This window comes from Triticum aestivum, chromosome 3B (assembly GCF_018294505.1).
Source record: "Triticum aestivum cultivar Chinese Spring chromosome 3B, IWGSC CS RefSeq v2.1, whole genome shotgun sequence".
NCBI lineage: Eukaryota > Viridiplantae > Streptophyta > Magnoliopsida > Poales > Poaceae > Triticum > Triticum aestivum.
The window spans coordinates 710,483,683-710,497,439 of NC_057801.1; the positions used below are offsets into that span (position 1 = coordinate 710,483,683).

Sequence of the window (13,757 nt, forward strand, 5' to 3'; positions counted from 1 at the left end):
GGAGATGCCGATGTATCCCCAAGTTCACACCCTTGCGGATGCTAATCTCTGTTTGGAGCGGTGTGGAGGCACAATGCTCCCCAAGAAGGCACTAGGGCCACCGTAATCTCCTCACGCCCTCGCACAATGCAAGATGTCGTGATTCCATTAAGGTACCCTTGAGGGCGGTCACCGAACCCGTATAAATGGCAACCCTTGGGGGCGGTCACTGAACCCGTACACTTTGGCAACCCTTGGGGGTGGTCACTGTTACCCGTCAAATTGCTCGGGGCGATCTCCACAACCTGATTGGAGACCCCGACACTTGCCCGGAGCTTTACACCACAATGACTGAGCTCTGAACAACACCAACCGTCTAGGGTGCCAAGGCACCCAAGAGGAACAAGCTCTCGGGTGCCACAACACCCAAGAGTAATATGCTTCTCAAACTTCACTTCCACGTATCACCGTGGAGAACTCAAACCGATGCACCAAATGCAATGGCAAGGGCACACGGAGTGCCCAAGTCCTTCTCTCCCAAATCCCACCAAAGCAACTAATGCTAGGGAGGAAAATGAGAGGAAGAACGAAAGAAGAACACGAAGAACTGCAAGATCTAGATCCAAGGGGTTCCCCTCACTTAGAGGAGGAAGTGATTGGTGGAAACGTGGATCTAGATCTCCTCTCTCTTTTCCCTCAAGAACTAGCAAGAACCATTAGAGGGATTGAGAGTTAGCAAGCTCGAAGAAGGTCAACAATGGGGGAAGAACACGAGCTCAAGAGATAAGGACCATTGGGGAAGAAGATCCCCTTTTATAGGTGAGGAAAAAAATCCAACCGTTATCCTCACAGCCCGCACAGAGCGGTACTACCGCTAGGGTGGTAGAAGCCCTTTGAAAAACAACAGCGAGGAGGCAAAAGGCCAGTAGAACCGCCGGAGCGGTACTACCGCTAGGGATCGCGGTACTACTGCTTGCAAGCAGTACTAAAAAAATACATCCGTGCCTACCACCACGGGACTTGGGATGAGTTTTTGGTCCAGAGCGGTACTACCGCTACTAGTAGACAGCCTGTGCGTTGCCACGGGCTTTGTAAAATTTATACTGGTTGCATATCGAATTTAATATGGACAGAAAAGATAGCCAATAACACAAAAAAATGATTTAAAATCCCCTTCACTTGCAATGTATTTCGATAAAAAATCGACCGTATAATAGAAAGACTTATCATATCTGATTCACAAAATAAAGAAGGGGCTACAAAAACATTGAACTCTTTATTGTGCTCTGCATTACAAATGATAATAACACTTGAATGCCTTTATTATTTATGCTTAAGATATCATCTCACAAAAGCAAGTGTATTGTTATTATCCATTAATTGAAGACAAACACATGGAGTATTTTGTTCCCTTTAAACAAATGTTCGAACAAGTTACAACCAGAAACTCAATTCCATAAAAAAAAGAACTTGATTGCAATATGCAAAAGCCTATATTCTAGAACATGCAATTAACCATTTAGGTACTACTGCAACAAAACACATCTTCTAGAACATGTTACTATCTTGGAGAGGTAAATACATCAATCTTTGATAACATTTATTGTTAAAAAATTGTGTATACATTTATTTGTATTTTTATAATATTGTGATAAATCCATTGATGATTTTCTTCTAGTTTGTTTGAGCGGTGTAACGCCTGATTTGGTGTATCGGTTCAAAAGTAACTCACATAAGACTCAAAAGGAAATGTGTGTTGTAGTGTGAACTCTGACATAAACCGACCGAAGGAAAAGCCTAATTCGGTATACACAGTCGGATTGAGGAGAAAACAAGTCTATAAGATTAGTCCTATCAATTGTTCATTATTCTATTAGCAACTAAAATGGAGAGATGGATAGATATATAGAGAAACAATACCTAATCAGATCCCCCAAACATCGTGAGGCAATATAAAATGTCTGAAAAAATATAGTTCTCTGAAATATTGCAAGGGAGCCCCAAGACATTGACATTCTAAATTGCTTAGAGCTTAAATGCTTAATACAATCATGCTTCTCCATTTTGAGCCAATCCACCTAACGTGGACTACTTCATTAATACATGCAATCATTCTAGATAGCCTGCAAAACAAGAGGTAAAAGTCAGTAAATATTGTACAAATAAATTTTTTAGTTGGACTGAAAGGCTGAAATTAAAAATCAACAAATATATGCAGGGTTATTTCATACTGCTAGTTTATTGGGCAGCATTAATCTCCTTGTCGGCATATAATGTATAATCCAAAATCATATTACCAATTTTGGGGCAACTTTATACTACTTGCGAATATAAAGAATATGATTAACTAACAAATATTGGATTGTAGCAGATGTGAAAAAAATACTTCTATGCTTCAACGAATCATATGGTGTGAGTATCGTCTGAAAGCTTTTAGGATAAATATAAGGATAGAAGGCTGTTTTGTTCAAGGAAACAGAATGACTCTCCTTACACCAAGTCTAAGTTCATCATTATTCATCATTGTTACATGTATAAAACGGGGAAATACACAATGAATAAGAGGAATAAGGATAAAGAGCTGTTAACTTCATCGCACTGTTCATCGCACTGGAGCAGCCACACACTTGTACCCGGCACTACTGCGTGTCAATGCAGATTAGAGAGATATATAGTTTAGGATCTAGAGATGGAAGAAGATACCTGGGCCGACACTGCTCTCGTTGATTCAAAAATCCCTAGGACCATCCCCCAGCAGCGGCCCCACTCATCCTCTTCAAGGCTGCCTACCGCCTCGCGCTACTCCTTTTCTCGCTTATCTCCACCGGCGCTCACCTTTCCGCTGGTGCCATCCGTCATGCCCTTCGTCTGACAACAAAAATAATTTGTTGTGAATATATATTGCCAATTAGGCATGAACAATCATTGCAAACTCAAAATTCGATTACTGTAAAAGAAGGAGCTCGATATCCACAGCCTCGTGCCCATGTCCTCTCCCCACCATGGCCTCATGCCACCCCGCCATGGTCCCGCCCCACAACCAACTTCGTCGGTATCACAGAGATCGATGTCATTGCTGGCGTCCATCCTCGGCGACGACGACCTGGCATGGCTCTAGGCCAAGGCGGTTGCCGAGGCAAAGAATCTCTGCCTGGCCGCCTAGAAGGGCATGCAGCTGGCGGCCAAGCTGCCGTCCAAGCACACTCCACCTGTGGTCTTCCTGCAGGTCGTATTGTGGCTGAAGATACCAAAGATACCAAAGATAAACGCAGAAACTTTAAAAAGATCATCTCAACAAGGTATGCAAGTAATTTCTTTTGGGTGTTTGAATTGCCACATCTTGGGTTTTGTTTTCAGTCCATTATATATTCTAGGGAAAAACTTCATCTCATTTCATAGACCAAATAATATTTAACCACAGGACCAGATTTGCGTAAACTAATTTGCAAGGTTTATTCGATTTTGTGCATGACAAGGGGCAAGTAGAATTTTTTCTGTATGCACTTAGCAAGATTAAAGTAAGAGGCACAAAGTGAATCAAGTGTCTTAACAAGCAATTTAAAAGTGAAAGTAGATAAACAACTTACTAATCCACATAGAAGTGTGTTGAGTATTGAAATTTGATTTGCCGCATTGCAATGGTCCGCTATGGTCCTGCAGTAATATGTGTATGACAGCAAAAGGATCTTCAAATTAGTATGTACACTAACTTATCCATTATAATTCGATATAGTATATGAGATAACTTGAACATCTCTAGAAACCAGTGTGGAAAAAATATAACAGCCAAATCGCACATGTGGATTTTCATATGCACATTCCCAGACGCTACAAACTTGATCAGAGCCGGGAGCAAGGAAATGCATATCACAGTTTCAATGACCGCTAGGAGAACCCTCTCCACATCTGCGTGTTGAGAGACTTGAGATATTAATTTTGCAGGCACTCCACACAAGCACATGCATGTTATGTTAGCAGAGTAGAAGAGCCATCATCTTAAGTTAGGGTATACATTATCATTTTGGGTATGATCAAATGGAAATACCTGCTCATGTCGTCCTTTGATCCACTCATCCAAATCATCCTACAAAGCTCATGCATAATGGTTTAAGAAATAAAGTATATATGCTCAAAGGACGAGATTGATAGCTAACAAATAGTTGATGCTTACAATTAGCTTGTGGTCTCCTCCTCCAACATGTGTTTCCTGTTTGAGTGTTGTGAAAGGTCAGGAGGTCTAGGCAGGTCAAGGCGATGGCCACCTTCAACTTTGGCAATGCAAACCCCCTCTCGATGGCCCTCTCCACAACATCATCCATCCGCGTGTTGAGAGACTTGAGCTATTAATTTTGGAGGCACTCCACACAAGCACATGCATGTTATGTTAGCAGAGTAGAAGAGCCATCATCTTAAGTTAGTGTATACATTATCATTTTGGGTATGATCAAATGGAAATACCTGCTCATGTCGTCCTCTGATCCACTCATCCAAATCATCCTAAAAAGCTCATGCATAATGGTTTAAGAAATAAAGTATATATGCTCAAAGGACAAGATTGATAGCTAACAAATAGTTGATGCTTACAATTAGCTTGTGGTCTCCTCCTCCAACATGTGTTTCCTGTTTGAGCGTTGTTAAAGGTCAAGAGGTCCAGGCAGGTCAAGGCAATGGCCACCTTCGACTTTGGCAATGCAAACCCCCTCTCGGTGGCCCTCTCCACAACATCATCCAACATATTGACATTTAGCTGACTGAAAGGAACTATAGCAAGGAAAGGGGAAATGTATCATTAGATAATTTTTTGGGCCAAATAGCAGAATCTTACTTGATTCATCAAATTACACTGCTAGGTGCTTGCAGAAGAAACAATGGCACGAGGAAAGATTCGTGTATGCATGTGCCTTTAGCAAGCAATAGCAAAAGGCAAAAGAATAATAATAAATAAATGCTCAAATAATAATCTTTGATAGGACGCGCCCTTGGCGCGCCGCCTGAGCGGAAGCTCGGCCACGCCCCTTCCAAGGTATTTTTTTTACTAAGCAATGTGCTTTGACTGACATTTTCAATAGATCAAAGCAGCAGAAATGCAACTTTATCTAGAAGAGAATCACATTGTAGACATTAACAGGTGCAAATGCAAAAGGCAAGTAGTATTATGATCTACAAATCATGTCAAAACAATATCGGTTCCAATTGAAGCAAGCTATTATGAACTCGATGGCTAACCATCAAGCATCGGTAAGGCACCCACCTTCTAGTAAGGCAAAACAATGAAGCAACACGTATGCAGCAGCTACCAAGTAACAACCCATCGAGGCCCCGTCTTGAATTCGAACACCGGCATGGCTGGCAGTGCCGCCTTGTCGAGCCCCCCTCAGCTGGTCCTCTTGTCATCTCGGTCGCGGCGCCAGATCCATCCTTCATGGCGCCCAGGCACACCGCCGTAAATGTCACCACGAGCTCTAGCATCCCGCCGGAGTTGCAGCACTCGCACCCTCCATCCGTTGATGTCACTACTGCCGACAACCTGATGTCGTTGTTCGCTTGTTGTATCTTAATACCAAACAAGGAATGGAAAACGAAATATTAAGCAAATTATTTCATGATTAATTCCAATGCATTGCACGAACAAACATCTGTATAAACAAAGTGGAAAGCAACGGCAAATTATGAGCTTAATAAGTGGCCAGGCACCATGATACTTATTTTGAAAGCAACGACAATAAGATTCTAAATAATGTGCACCCACACAAACAACACACTGCTCATTTCTGAAAAGAAAGCACTACTCACTGTTGGAAAATGACTACCACAAAATTGACAGTGCAGCCGGAGTAGAGACAATAAGGCAATGCTGGAAGGAAAAAAATATTGATCATTGGTAACACGGTTGGTCAAAAGACTGCAATTTAGAGCAGTAGCAAAGCTTAGCTGTAGCCCAAAACAGCAGATCCATACTGATACGGCTGCCCAACATGCAGCAACAGTACCATCAGGCACTCATCTCCCGAGTCCTAATAGCTTTAGAATTGTGGTGTCCGCTATGATAATAAACACAACAAAATACTCATGAGTTGTTGTTTCTCAGATTCTGGAAAAGCGGGTGTGGTGTCCGCTATGATAATAAACACAACAAAATACTCATGAGTTGTTGTTTCTCAGATTCTGGAAAAGCGGGCACAAACTTGCAAGATATCTCGAGAAGAGTCGCTCCCATCATTTTTGCTGCATCATTACCTTTGCTAGAATCACCATCAATAGATAGGCAGACCTGAAAGGTTTTATGATTGTCAAGATTATCACCCAACAAGTAGATTGGTGTAAATGGAAGAATATCAAAAGAACATCAGTGTGGGAACATGGAAGACATAGATCTACAATGTCGCTTGTTCATATTTCTTGATAACAATAGTATTACGCTATTCAATTAAACAAAGAGAAAAAGAACATGCTCTAGATAGTATAACGCTAGCAGCAAGCTATACCCGGCTGGATCTAAGCAATCACACTGGATCGATGGACTAATGATGCATTTATGCTCTCAACCTGTCTGACAAATAATCAGACATTATAATGTACAATACACAGATGGCCATACTTTTTTGTGGAAGTATTAGCATACAAAAGCTAGAGTAAAAGACACGTACGCTGCATTGAAGAAACTATATTCTGGAGATATGTATGCACCATTGTTCATATCATTAAATCAAGTCCAAATGATAAGCCAGACTGACCCTGTAAAGTGTTTACATACCATGACCAGACCCCCGACCACTTCTTTGATGTTCTGAATTTCTAAGCCAACATTTTCACCCACTGCTCTTCTGGTGACCAAGCAAAAGAGTTCAGGACATGTTAGTATAATTGACACTTATTGGCAGCAAGTGAATAATCAAATACATGGTGTAGCTGGTAAATGAACCCTAGATTTTGTATTGGATAATTCAGTAGCATTGAGAAAAATGAAAGCATTGGATACTAAATGATCCTAAATAGTATCTGCAACCTGCAACATCTACAACTATTAATAGTTATCTAATACATCTTGGAATTCATTGAATATGAAGCGATAGAAAAGGATAAAACAAAGCCAGACCTTCATTGAATTGTTAGGAATTATGGCGCAGACTCAGACTGAAGCTTTCTAACAGAAGTAACAAATCTCAACGAATGGCAAGCTGCGCTGAACCAATCAAAAAAGTGTTTTCCTTAACTTTCAATGCCCAAGAAACAATACATGTATATATATGACACTCGCACGAAAGCAAAACTTTCAATCTTGAATTAGGATCAATCCTTGTTGGCCATGAGGATATCACTCAACTTTGAGCTATGTCTGACCCTCCTTGAGTGACATTCCATAGAAATTCCCATACACCTTTGGTCATTTAAACGAGACAGATAATAACACAAACCTCCAAAGAACCAGTGAAACTCCCTTGAGAATAGAGAAACAGGAAGCATGAGAGGCAAAACGAGAGGGAGAGGGCTCAAAGAGAGGATCTTCTCATTGTCACATCAACGACATCCGCTCGAGCCACATCTCGCCAGAATCAGCCAAACGTACACCAATAAAGAAGAAACGATCAACAACATATGTGAAAAGGTCCAACGCCTTGCAAAATTTTGGTAGCTACTTCAGTAGTGAACTATATGTTCTGGTTTCAGAGATAAATGCTAACTTAGTTCCATGGGATGACTCTCAATGCCAAGTTCGGTACTCGCATGGAATTGAAGTCGGAATATACAATATTGTCCAATGGTTGTCCAAAATGCTAGTTCCGGTTCCATGACATACAACACAAATGATACAAGTAAAGCAGGGTTTGAGACAAAATACAGTAATCAAACATAGAAATGCACGGCCTAGAAATATGTAGAAGCATTCATGAAACAAGTAGTACTAAGGCTGGCAGTCTGGCACTATATCATAACCTCACTGAAATCCAATGAAGCAGTACCAAACTTTTGCTTACGGACTTCCAATGAAGCACTTTATTCCAAAATCCCAATATAGGAACTTTTTATAAGATAATAAAATTCTTTTGACAACCAAGCAGCCTCTTCTGTATGCTAACTACGGGTATCAGCAAATCAATACTCATTCCACAAAAGATAAATTGTATACCTCCTTAGAAAAGCACCATATTCAAATATTTACCCAACAAATTTCTAAAATATGCAGGTTGTGACTTGGAAGTAATGCCTGCAAATTCACTTTATCAAGAATCACAAGAGGAGCAGCAAGTCAAGAAACTGTCCTGTACTCTGCAATACCAAGAGGACAGTTAGAAGGTGTGCATTATCTTCACCAGATTATCACTGATGTGAAGATACTCATATGGAGATTAAAAAGAAAATGCATACCCATCCCGATTTCAAGGGTTCGTTCCTCCATGTCGACATTGCCATTTGCAATGACCATGTTTCTGAAATATAAAAGCCTGACATACCAACATCAACAGAGTAGGCTAAGCTAACATAATACATTTCAAATCAAATAAATCCCTAGATGTACACTTGCTTCCGACGATCCCTGCAAATAGAAGGAACACAAATGAGAGATGGAGATACATAAATAGCAAGATCAGGACGAGATTAATGCATCATTATCTTGGGAGCTTGGAGGGAGAGAGGCTGACGGACCAGATCTAGGACTCCACAGGTGCGATAGTAGAAGATGCGCTGTCGTAGTGCGAGGTCGTGAGCAGCGGTTCTTCCTCCTCGACCCCGGCTGCGCACACAACCCAGTTGCTGCCGCACTGATAGGGACAATCTAATCCATCCTCTGCCACGTCATCGTCTTCTGCGCCGCTACTCCTAAACTGGTGATCAAGACTTATCAGGATAACATGATTAATTGAGCACCTAAGTATGACAATATGGTTGTTAGAGATTCAACGAGAGTAAACATATATGGTCTATGTTCTGGAGATAATCGTGTCAGGCAGATAAAACTTGTAGTTAAGTATTATTTTTTATGCATCAGTAAATTACAGGGTTAATATAAGCATTTGATATGGCAAGAAACAATCGTGAACAAGGCTATAAATGTATTGATCGAAGAACCATGTTTATAGATTTCTGAATGAAAGCCGTGGTGATAGAGTGCTTTATAGACGGATTTAGTTCTGCTGCTATCATCTTTAGCTTTGAAGCATATTTAGTAAGTGAATGAAAAGTAAATGAACGTTAAAAATGATCTTTGTAAATTGTAGTTTGAGGCAAGCATATGAAAAGAAAGAAACCTATTCGAATCAAGCTGAAACAAATGTATCTTTTAAGAAGAAGTTGTTTTTGGTTGACATGACAAGATCCACGATATGCACATATATTTTTATTTTGCAACAAAACCAACGCACCATGTAAAGAACTCAGGTAGACACTTTACAAAAAGAGAAGACATGCAGAACTCATTTCATCCCCTTTGTGCGGCAGACATGAATAAAAAATTTAAAATCTTGAACTATGACAGGCATAATGGCTACAGCTAAGCATCATCCATATAATTAATCATGAAGGCAAAATCTAAAACAATGACTAAAGTAGTAGATTACTATAATCCATGGTAAAGGCATTCATGTTAATCAGACAGTAGGTGAAACTAACCCTTAACCTGCAAATAACAAATTCAATGTGGCAATCGATGAGCTAGTGCATGAAAAGCTTTTATAAACTTTTTGATAGAAGCTTCGATGAGAATAGAGTTTGAAGTCCTGTACCAGATGGTTCACGCTGCCGTTTAGTGCAACCGGCGGGCCGTAGCGTGTTGCTGGCGCCGGTCACCAGGGCATTGCAAAGAACACCAATTCAGGATGTGTCCTCTGCAGCTTTCCACCGTTGCCTACCAAGTTAAAGTAAAGAAAGAGAATATTGTGAAACTTTCTAGCCTCGCATTTCCCTCGTAAATCATCATTCTAAGATGAGTGCCAGGTATCAGAAGAGCCAAACATCAATGAGAACAAATCAACAACTATTATAAATCCTTTCAAAATTCCCAAATCACGAACCACATGCCCCAAAACAACCAATCTCCAGTTCTCCACCAAAATCTCTCAGCACATCAAAATTATAAAATCACGTTACCTACATGTTAGGTTACACCTCAGCTTACCATGACAGTATCTTGAACAGGAGATACAGTTTCATATCAACCGATCTTGGCTTCCCTGAACATTGAATTTGCAGCTCTAACTTCTGCAAAGGAATTCAGAGTAGCCTTGTTCATTTTCTGTAAAAGTTTGCCAAGCTACAATCCATTAATTCAATCGGATTTGCACCAATTTATTTGATAGATGACACTATAACAAACACTTTTTTACAAATTATAAAAAATAAAGTTATTTATTTTGTTTTCAAATTTCATATTCCTTTTTAACTTTACTTACTTAGTCACACTTACACTGAATTTTGTTAGTGCACAATAGGGCACTGAACAGTTATGCACAAACTGAAAAAGAGCAAAGCATATACAGTTCTCTCATCAACTGGGTGCCCCAGAATAAGATAAAAAAATGTCATTTTAAAAAAGAAACTGAAATGTTCTGTAACGAGTAGTTACACTAACAATAACGGAGCACAAAAGCATAACTGAATAAATTTAGGAACACCTTAAACTTGTTCCTCCTTTTTTAGGTCTATTTACTCAAATCAGATTTGCACTGAGTTTTAAGTACTATACAACAAACATTTCTCCACAAATTAGAATTTTCAACTTTATTGTTCAGTAACACAGAATTGCACTCAATGCACAACAGGATAAACGATAACAATGCCCTGATATTTTCAATTCTACGCAGAGGAGAACTTTGTAAATACTTCTTCATACATATAATTTGTAGGATAATACTCATTTACTACAGTTTATACTGGAAAGTAAAACGGAAATTGAACAAATATTCAAGAGGAAACAGTTGTGGAACCTAAAGTTAATTCACTGAAAAAGTATGATGTGATGTTGTACACTAACTGATTTCTCTGTTCATCTCCTTGCTTGTACATACTACATAGTATATATTCATAAATTAGATGGAGGAAAAGAAACCGTATACATAATATTGGAAGCCGAAAACAAAATCTACATAATTTCCCATTTATGTACTCTCTTCGCCTTCATCCATGCCACCGCGCTACTGTAAGTTAATTATGATTTAGCTAGCACTAACTCTTGTAGAGAATGGTAATTAACTTATTTAGCTCATTCTTATGTAGTGCAATCTGCCATAACCAACAACGTCAAAACGGAGGATATAACCTTTTAGTAGCAGGAGAACTTGTAGTGCGCCTTTTTCTCCGATATGCATCGTACAGTGCACTTCTCCTAGGCATCATATATATACAGGAAAAAGTAAGATACAAATTAAATGAAATACAGAACAGAGTACAGAAAAATATAGGAATGTCTGAATGTCCATTGCCCGCACCAGCAACTATTGAATATCTGAATCAAAATCAAGAAATTAAACTCATGGGAAAAAATGTAGATCAAGTAGAAAGATTGAAGCGGGGATCATAAGGAGACAAACTGAAAAGAACGGCAAGGTGCCATTATGCAGTTTCTGAGAAGAATACAAATGACCAGATTTCGACAATACATAAGTACCTGAAGTCAAAAGGATATAATTTGTATGAAGATAAGTCTAAGATGTAGCTAAATTTGGTATGTGCTTATAACTGTGATGATACACAGAATCTCTGATTTATAAGGATGTTAGCTAATAATAGAATAAGAGAAACATTATAAACTGAGTACAGAAAGTTTATAAACAGAACCTTATAAACTACTCCCTCGTCCCATAACATAAGGATGTTAGCTAATAATAAGAATAAGAGATAAAAAAATTTCTATTGTAACAGTTTAGCTCAATCCAAAATTGTTTGATTGTTCATTACTCTTGAAGGGGAGCCTTGGCGCAGTGGTAAAGCTGCTACCTTGTGACCATGAGGTCACGGGTTCAAGTCCTGGAAACAGCCTCTTACAGAAATGTAGGGAAAGGCTGCGTACTATAGACCCAAAGTGGTCAGACCCTTCCCCGACCCTGCGCAAGCGGGAGCTACATGCACCGGCTGCCCTTTTTGTTCATTACTCTTGAAGGACAAATTTTCTATTCAAATCAACATAAATTCCTCACTGTATCAAAAAAAGTAAGAAATGCTTTTTTGGGAAAACCTAAACTTATTTGATTTAACCAACTGGAAAAAAGAAGAGGTAAGAGGAAGACAACATACACAAATGAAAAGTTCCAGACAAACGGTTGAATGACTGAGCAGCCATTGAAGAAGATCCCAAGTTCGGATTCAAAACAAAGAAAGCAGGTTCAGCAGCCACTGAACAAGACCCCAAATTCAGGACAGGAGAAGCACGCAACAAACTGACCGCCAAACCAGAGGATTGGCCAGCTGAAACAAAACAATAAATACACATCATGATTAGTATTTATATATGTATAAAAAACAAAAGGAGGGAATGAAAACAAATGCTCACCAGATGAGACAACAGGTCACTTTCCTTGACGAATCTCTCGACGACGCTCCCGCGCTCCACTGGAAAGGATGACATCATCGGGAGTAGACCATCTAATAATAATAAAAAGGATGCAATCAGCCAAGGCCTTTAATCAAACACAATTAGCCAAGGGCTTAGTGAGAGGAGAACACAGTGGGCTTAATCAAAAGAGAACATAGGAGCCCAAAAAACAAGACGCAAATACATTCAGCCAAGGCTTCTAATCATACACAATTGGCCAAAGGCCTAATCAACTGCTACCGCTTGGTGCGGCTGCTACTCGCCTCCTCCCGTCGGTGAAGACGACAAGGCCGGCGGCCACGCACGAAGAAGTGCGGGAGGAGGGGGATGATTCAGGGCCGTGACGGGAGGAGAGAGGAGGTAAATCGGAAACGAGATTGGGAGGGGCTGTGCGCTGTGGCGGCGGTGCAGTGGGGCTGGGAACCCTAGAGCTGGGGGAGAGGAAACGAGAGAGATGGGGGGACGATGCGTGCGTGGGCTGCCTTCCTGGTAGCGTGCCGATGTAAATCCTTGTGCCCGAGGGAGTTTGTAATGCGGCGGGGGAAGGGGTCGTTGGCACGCAGGGCAGCGGCCGCGGTGGGACGTGGGGGCGGCGGCCGTGGCTGGATCTGGGCGCGATGGCCACGGCTGGAGCTGAGGCGGCGGCCGCGGCGGGAGGTGGCGGGGGCGGCCACGACGGGAGGTGGCGGTCGCGGTGCGGAGACGGGTTAGCGTTTGAGGGAGGAAGATGGGGGAGGGGATCGGCGGCGGCTGCGAGGGCGAGGGCAACGGCGAGGGGATCTGGTGTGGTGTCGCTCGAGGGCACCTGGAGGCTTCGCCCGCTCGCTCGCTCGTTCGCACGTTGCCAGTTCAAGACGGGTTTTTTTTCGCTTAGAGGGTACTGAGTAAGCAGAGGTGCGAGGATGACGAAAATAAAACGAACGAAAATAAAACGGAGGTGGGAGGATGACGAAAATAAATCAGCGAAAATAAACCACGCGAACTATTCACCAAATGCTCCATTAGGAGTAGAGATAGGAGCCGCGGTAGTACCGCTCTGCAGCGGTAGTAAAAAATTACATCCACTCCAATTCATGGTAGTACCGCTGCAACCTTTTCAGAACACCAAAACTGCCACAACTTTTGCAAACGGACTCCGAATTCAACGAAACCAAGTTTGTTGGAAAGCTAGCGACAAGGCCTAACACAATCTTGATAGAAATAACAATAAGAATCAAATTAGAAAAGGCCCAAAAGAAAATGGTGAGAACCC

At 41.0% G+C, this 13,757-nt stretch overlaps 1 long non-coding RNA gene across 50 annotated transcripts; it reads right to left on the bottom strand.

Annotated features, from left to right (window-relative positions):
• Window positions 1–1,797: 1,797 nt before the first annotated feature.
• LOC123071922 (uncharacterized) lies at window positions 1,798–13,304 on the bottom strand. 50 transcript variants are annotated; one of them, XR_006434636.1, is made up of 19 exons: window positions 12,464–13,304; window positions 11,234–12,378; window positions 10,094–10,176; window positions 9,702–9,823; window positions 8,626–8,804; window positions 8,347–8,515; window positions 6,734–8,247; window positions 6,165–6,250; window positions 5,938–6,020; window positions 5,773–5,833; window positions 5,231–5,532; window positions 4,564–4,740; window positions 4,438–4,476; window positions 4,151–4,319; window positions 4,025–4,063; window positions 3,567–3,633; window positions 2,928–3,199; window positions 2,683–2,847; window positions 1,798–2,102 (listed from the first exon to the last, which is right to left on the bottom strand). It is a non-coding gene; the product is annotated as an uncharacterized lncRNA (long non-coding RNA). The 50 variants fall into 50 exon arrangements; XR_006434644.1 differs by lacking the exons at window positions 5,773–5,833; window positions 5,938–6,020 and having other exon boundaries at window positions 6,217–6,250; window positions 6,734–6,803; window positions 7,076–8,247; XR_006434631.1 differs by having other exon boundaries at window positions 5,231–6,020; window positions 6,217–6,250; window positions 6,734–6,803; window positions 7,076–8,247.
• Between the last annotated feature and the right edge of the window lie 453 nt (window positions 13,305–13,757).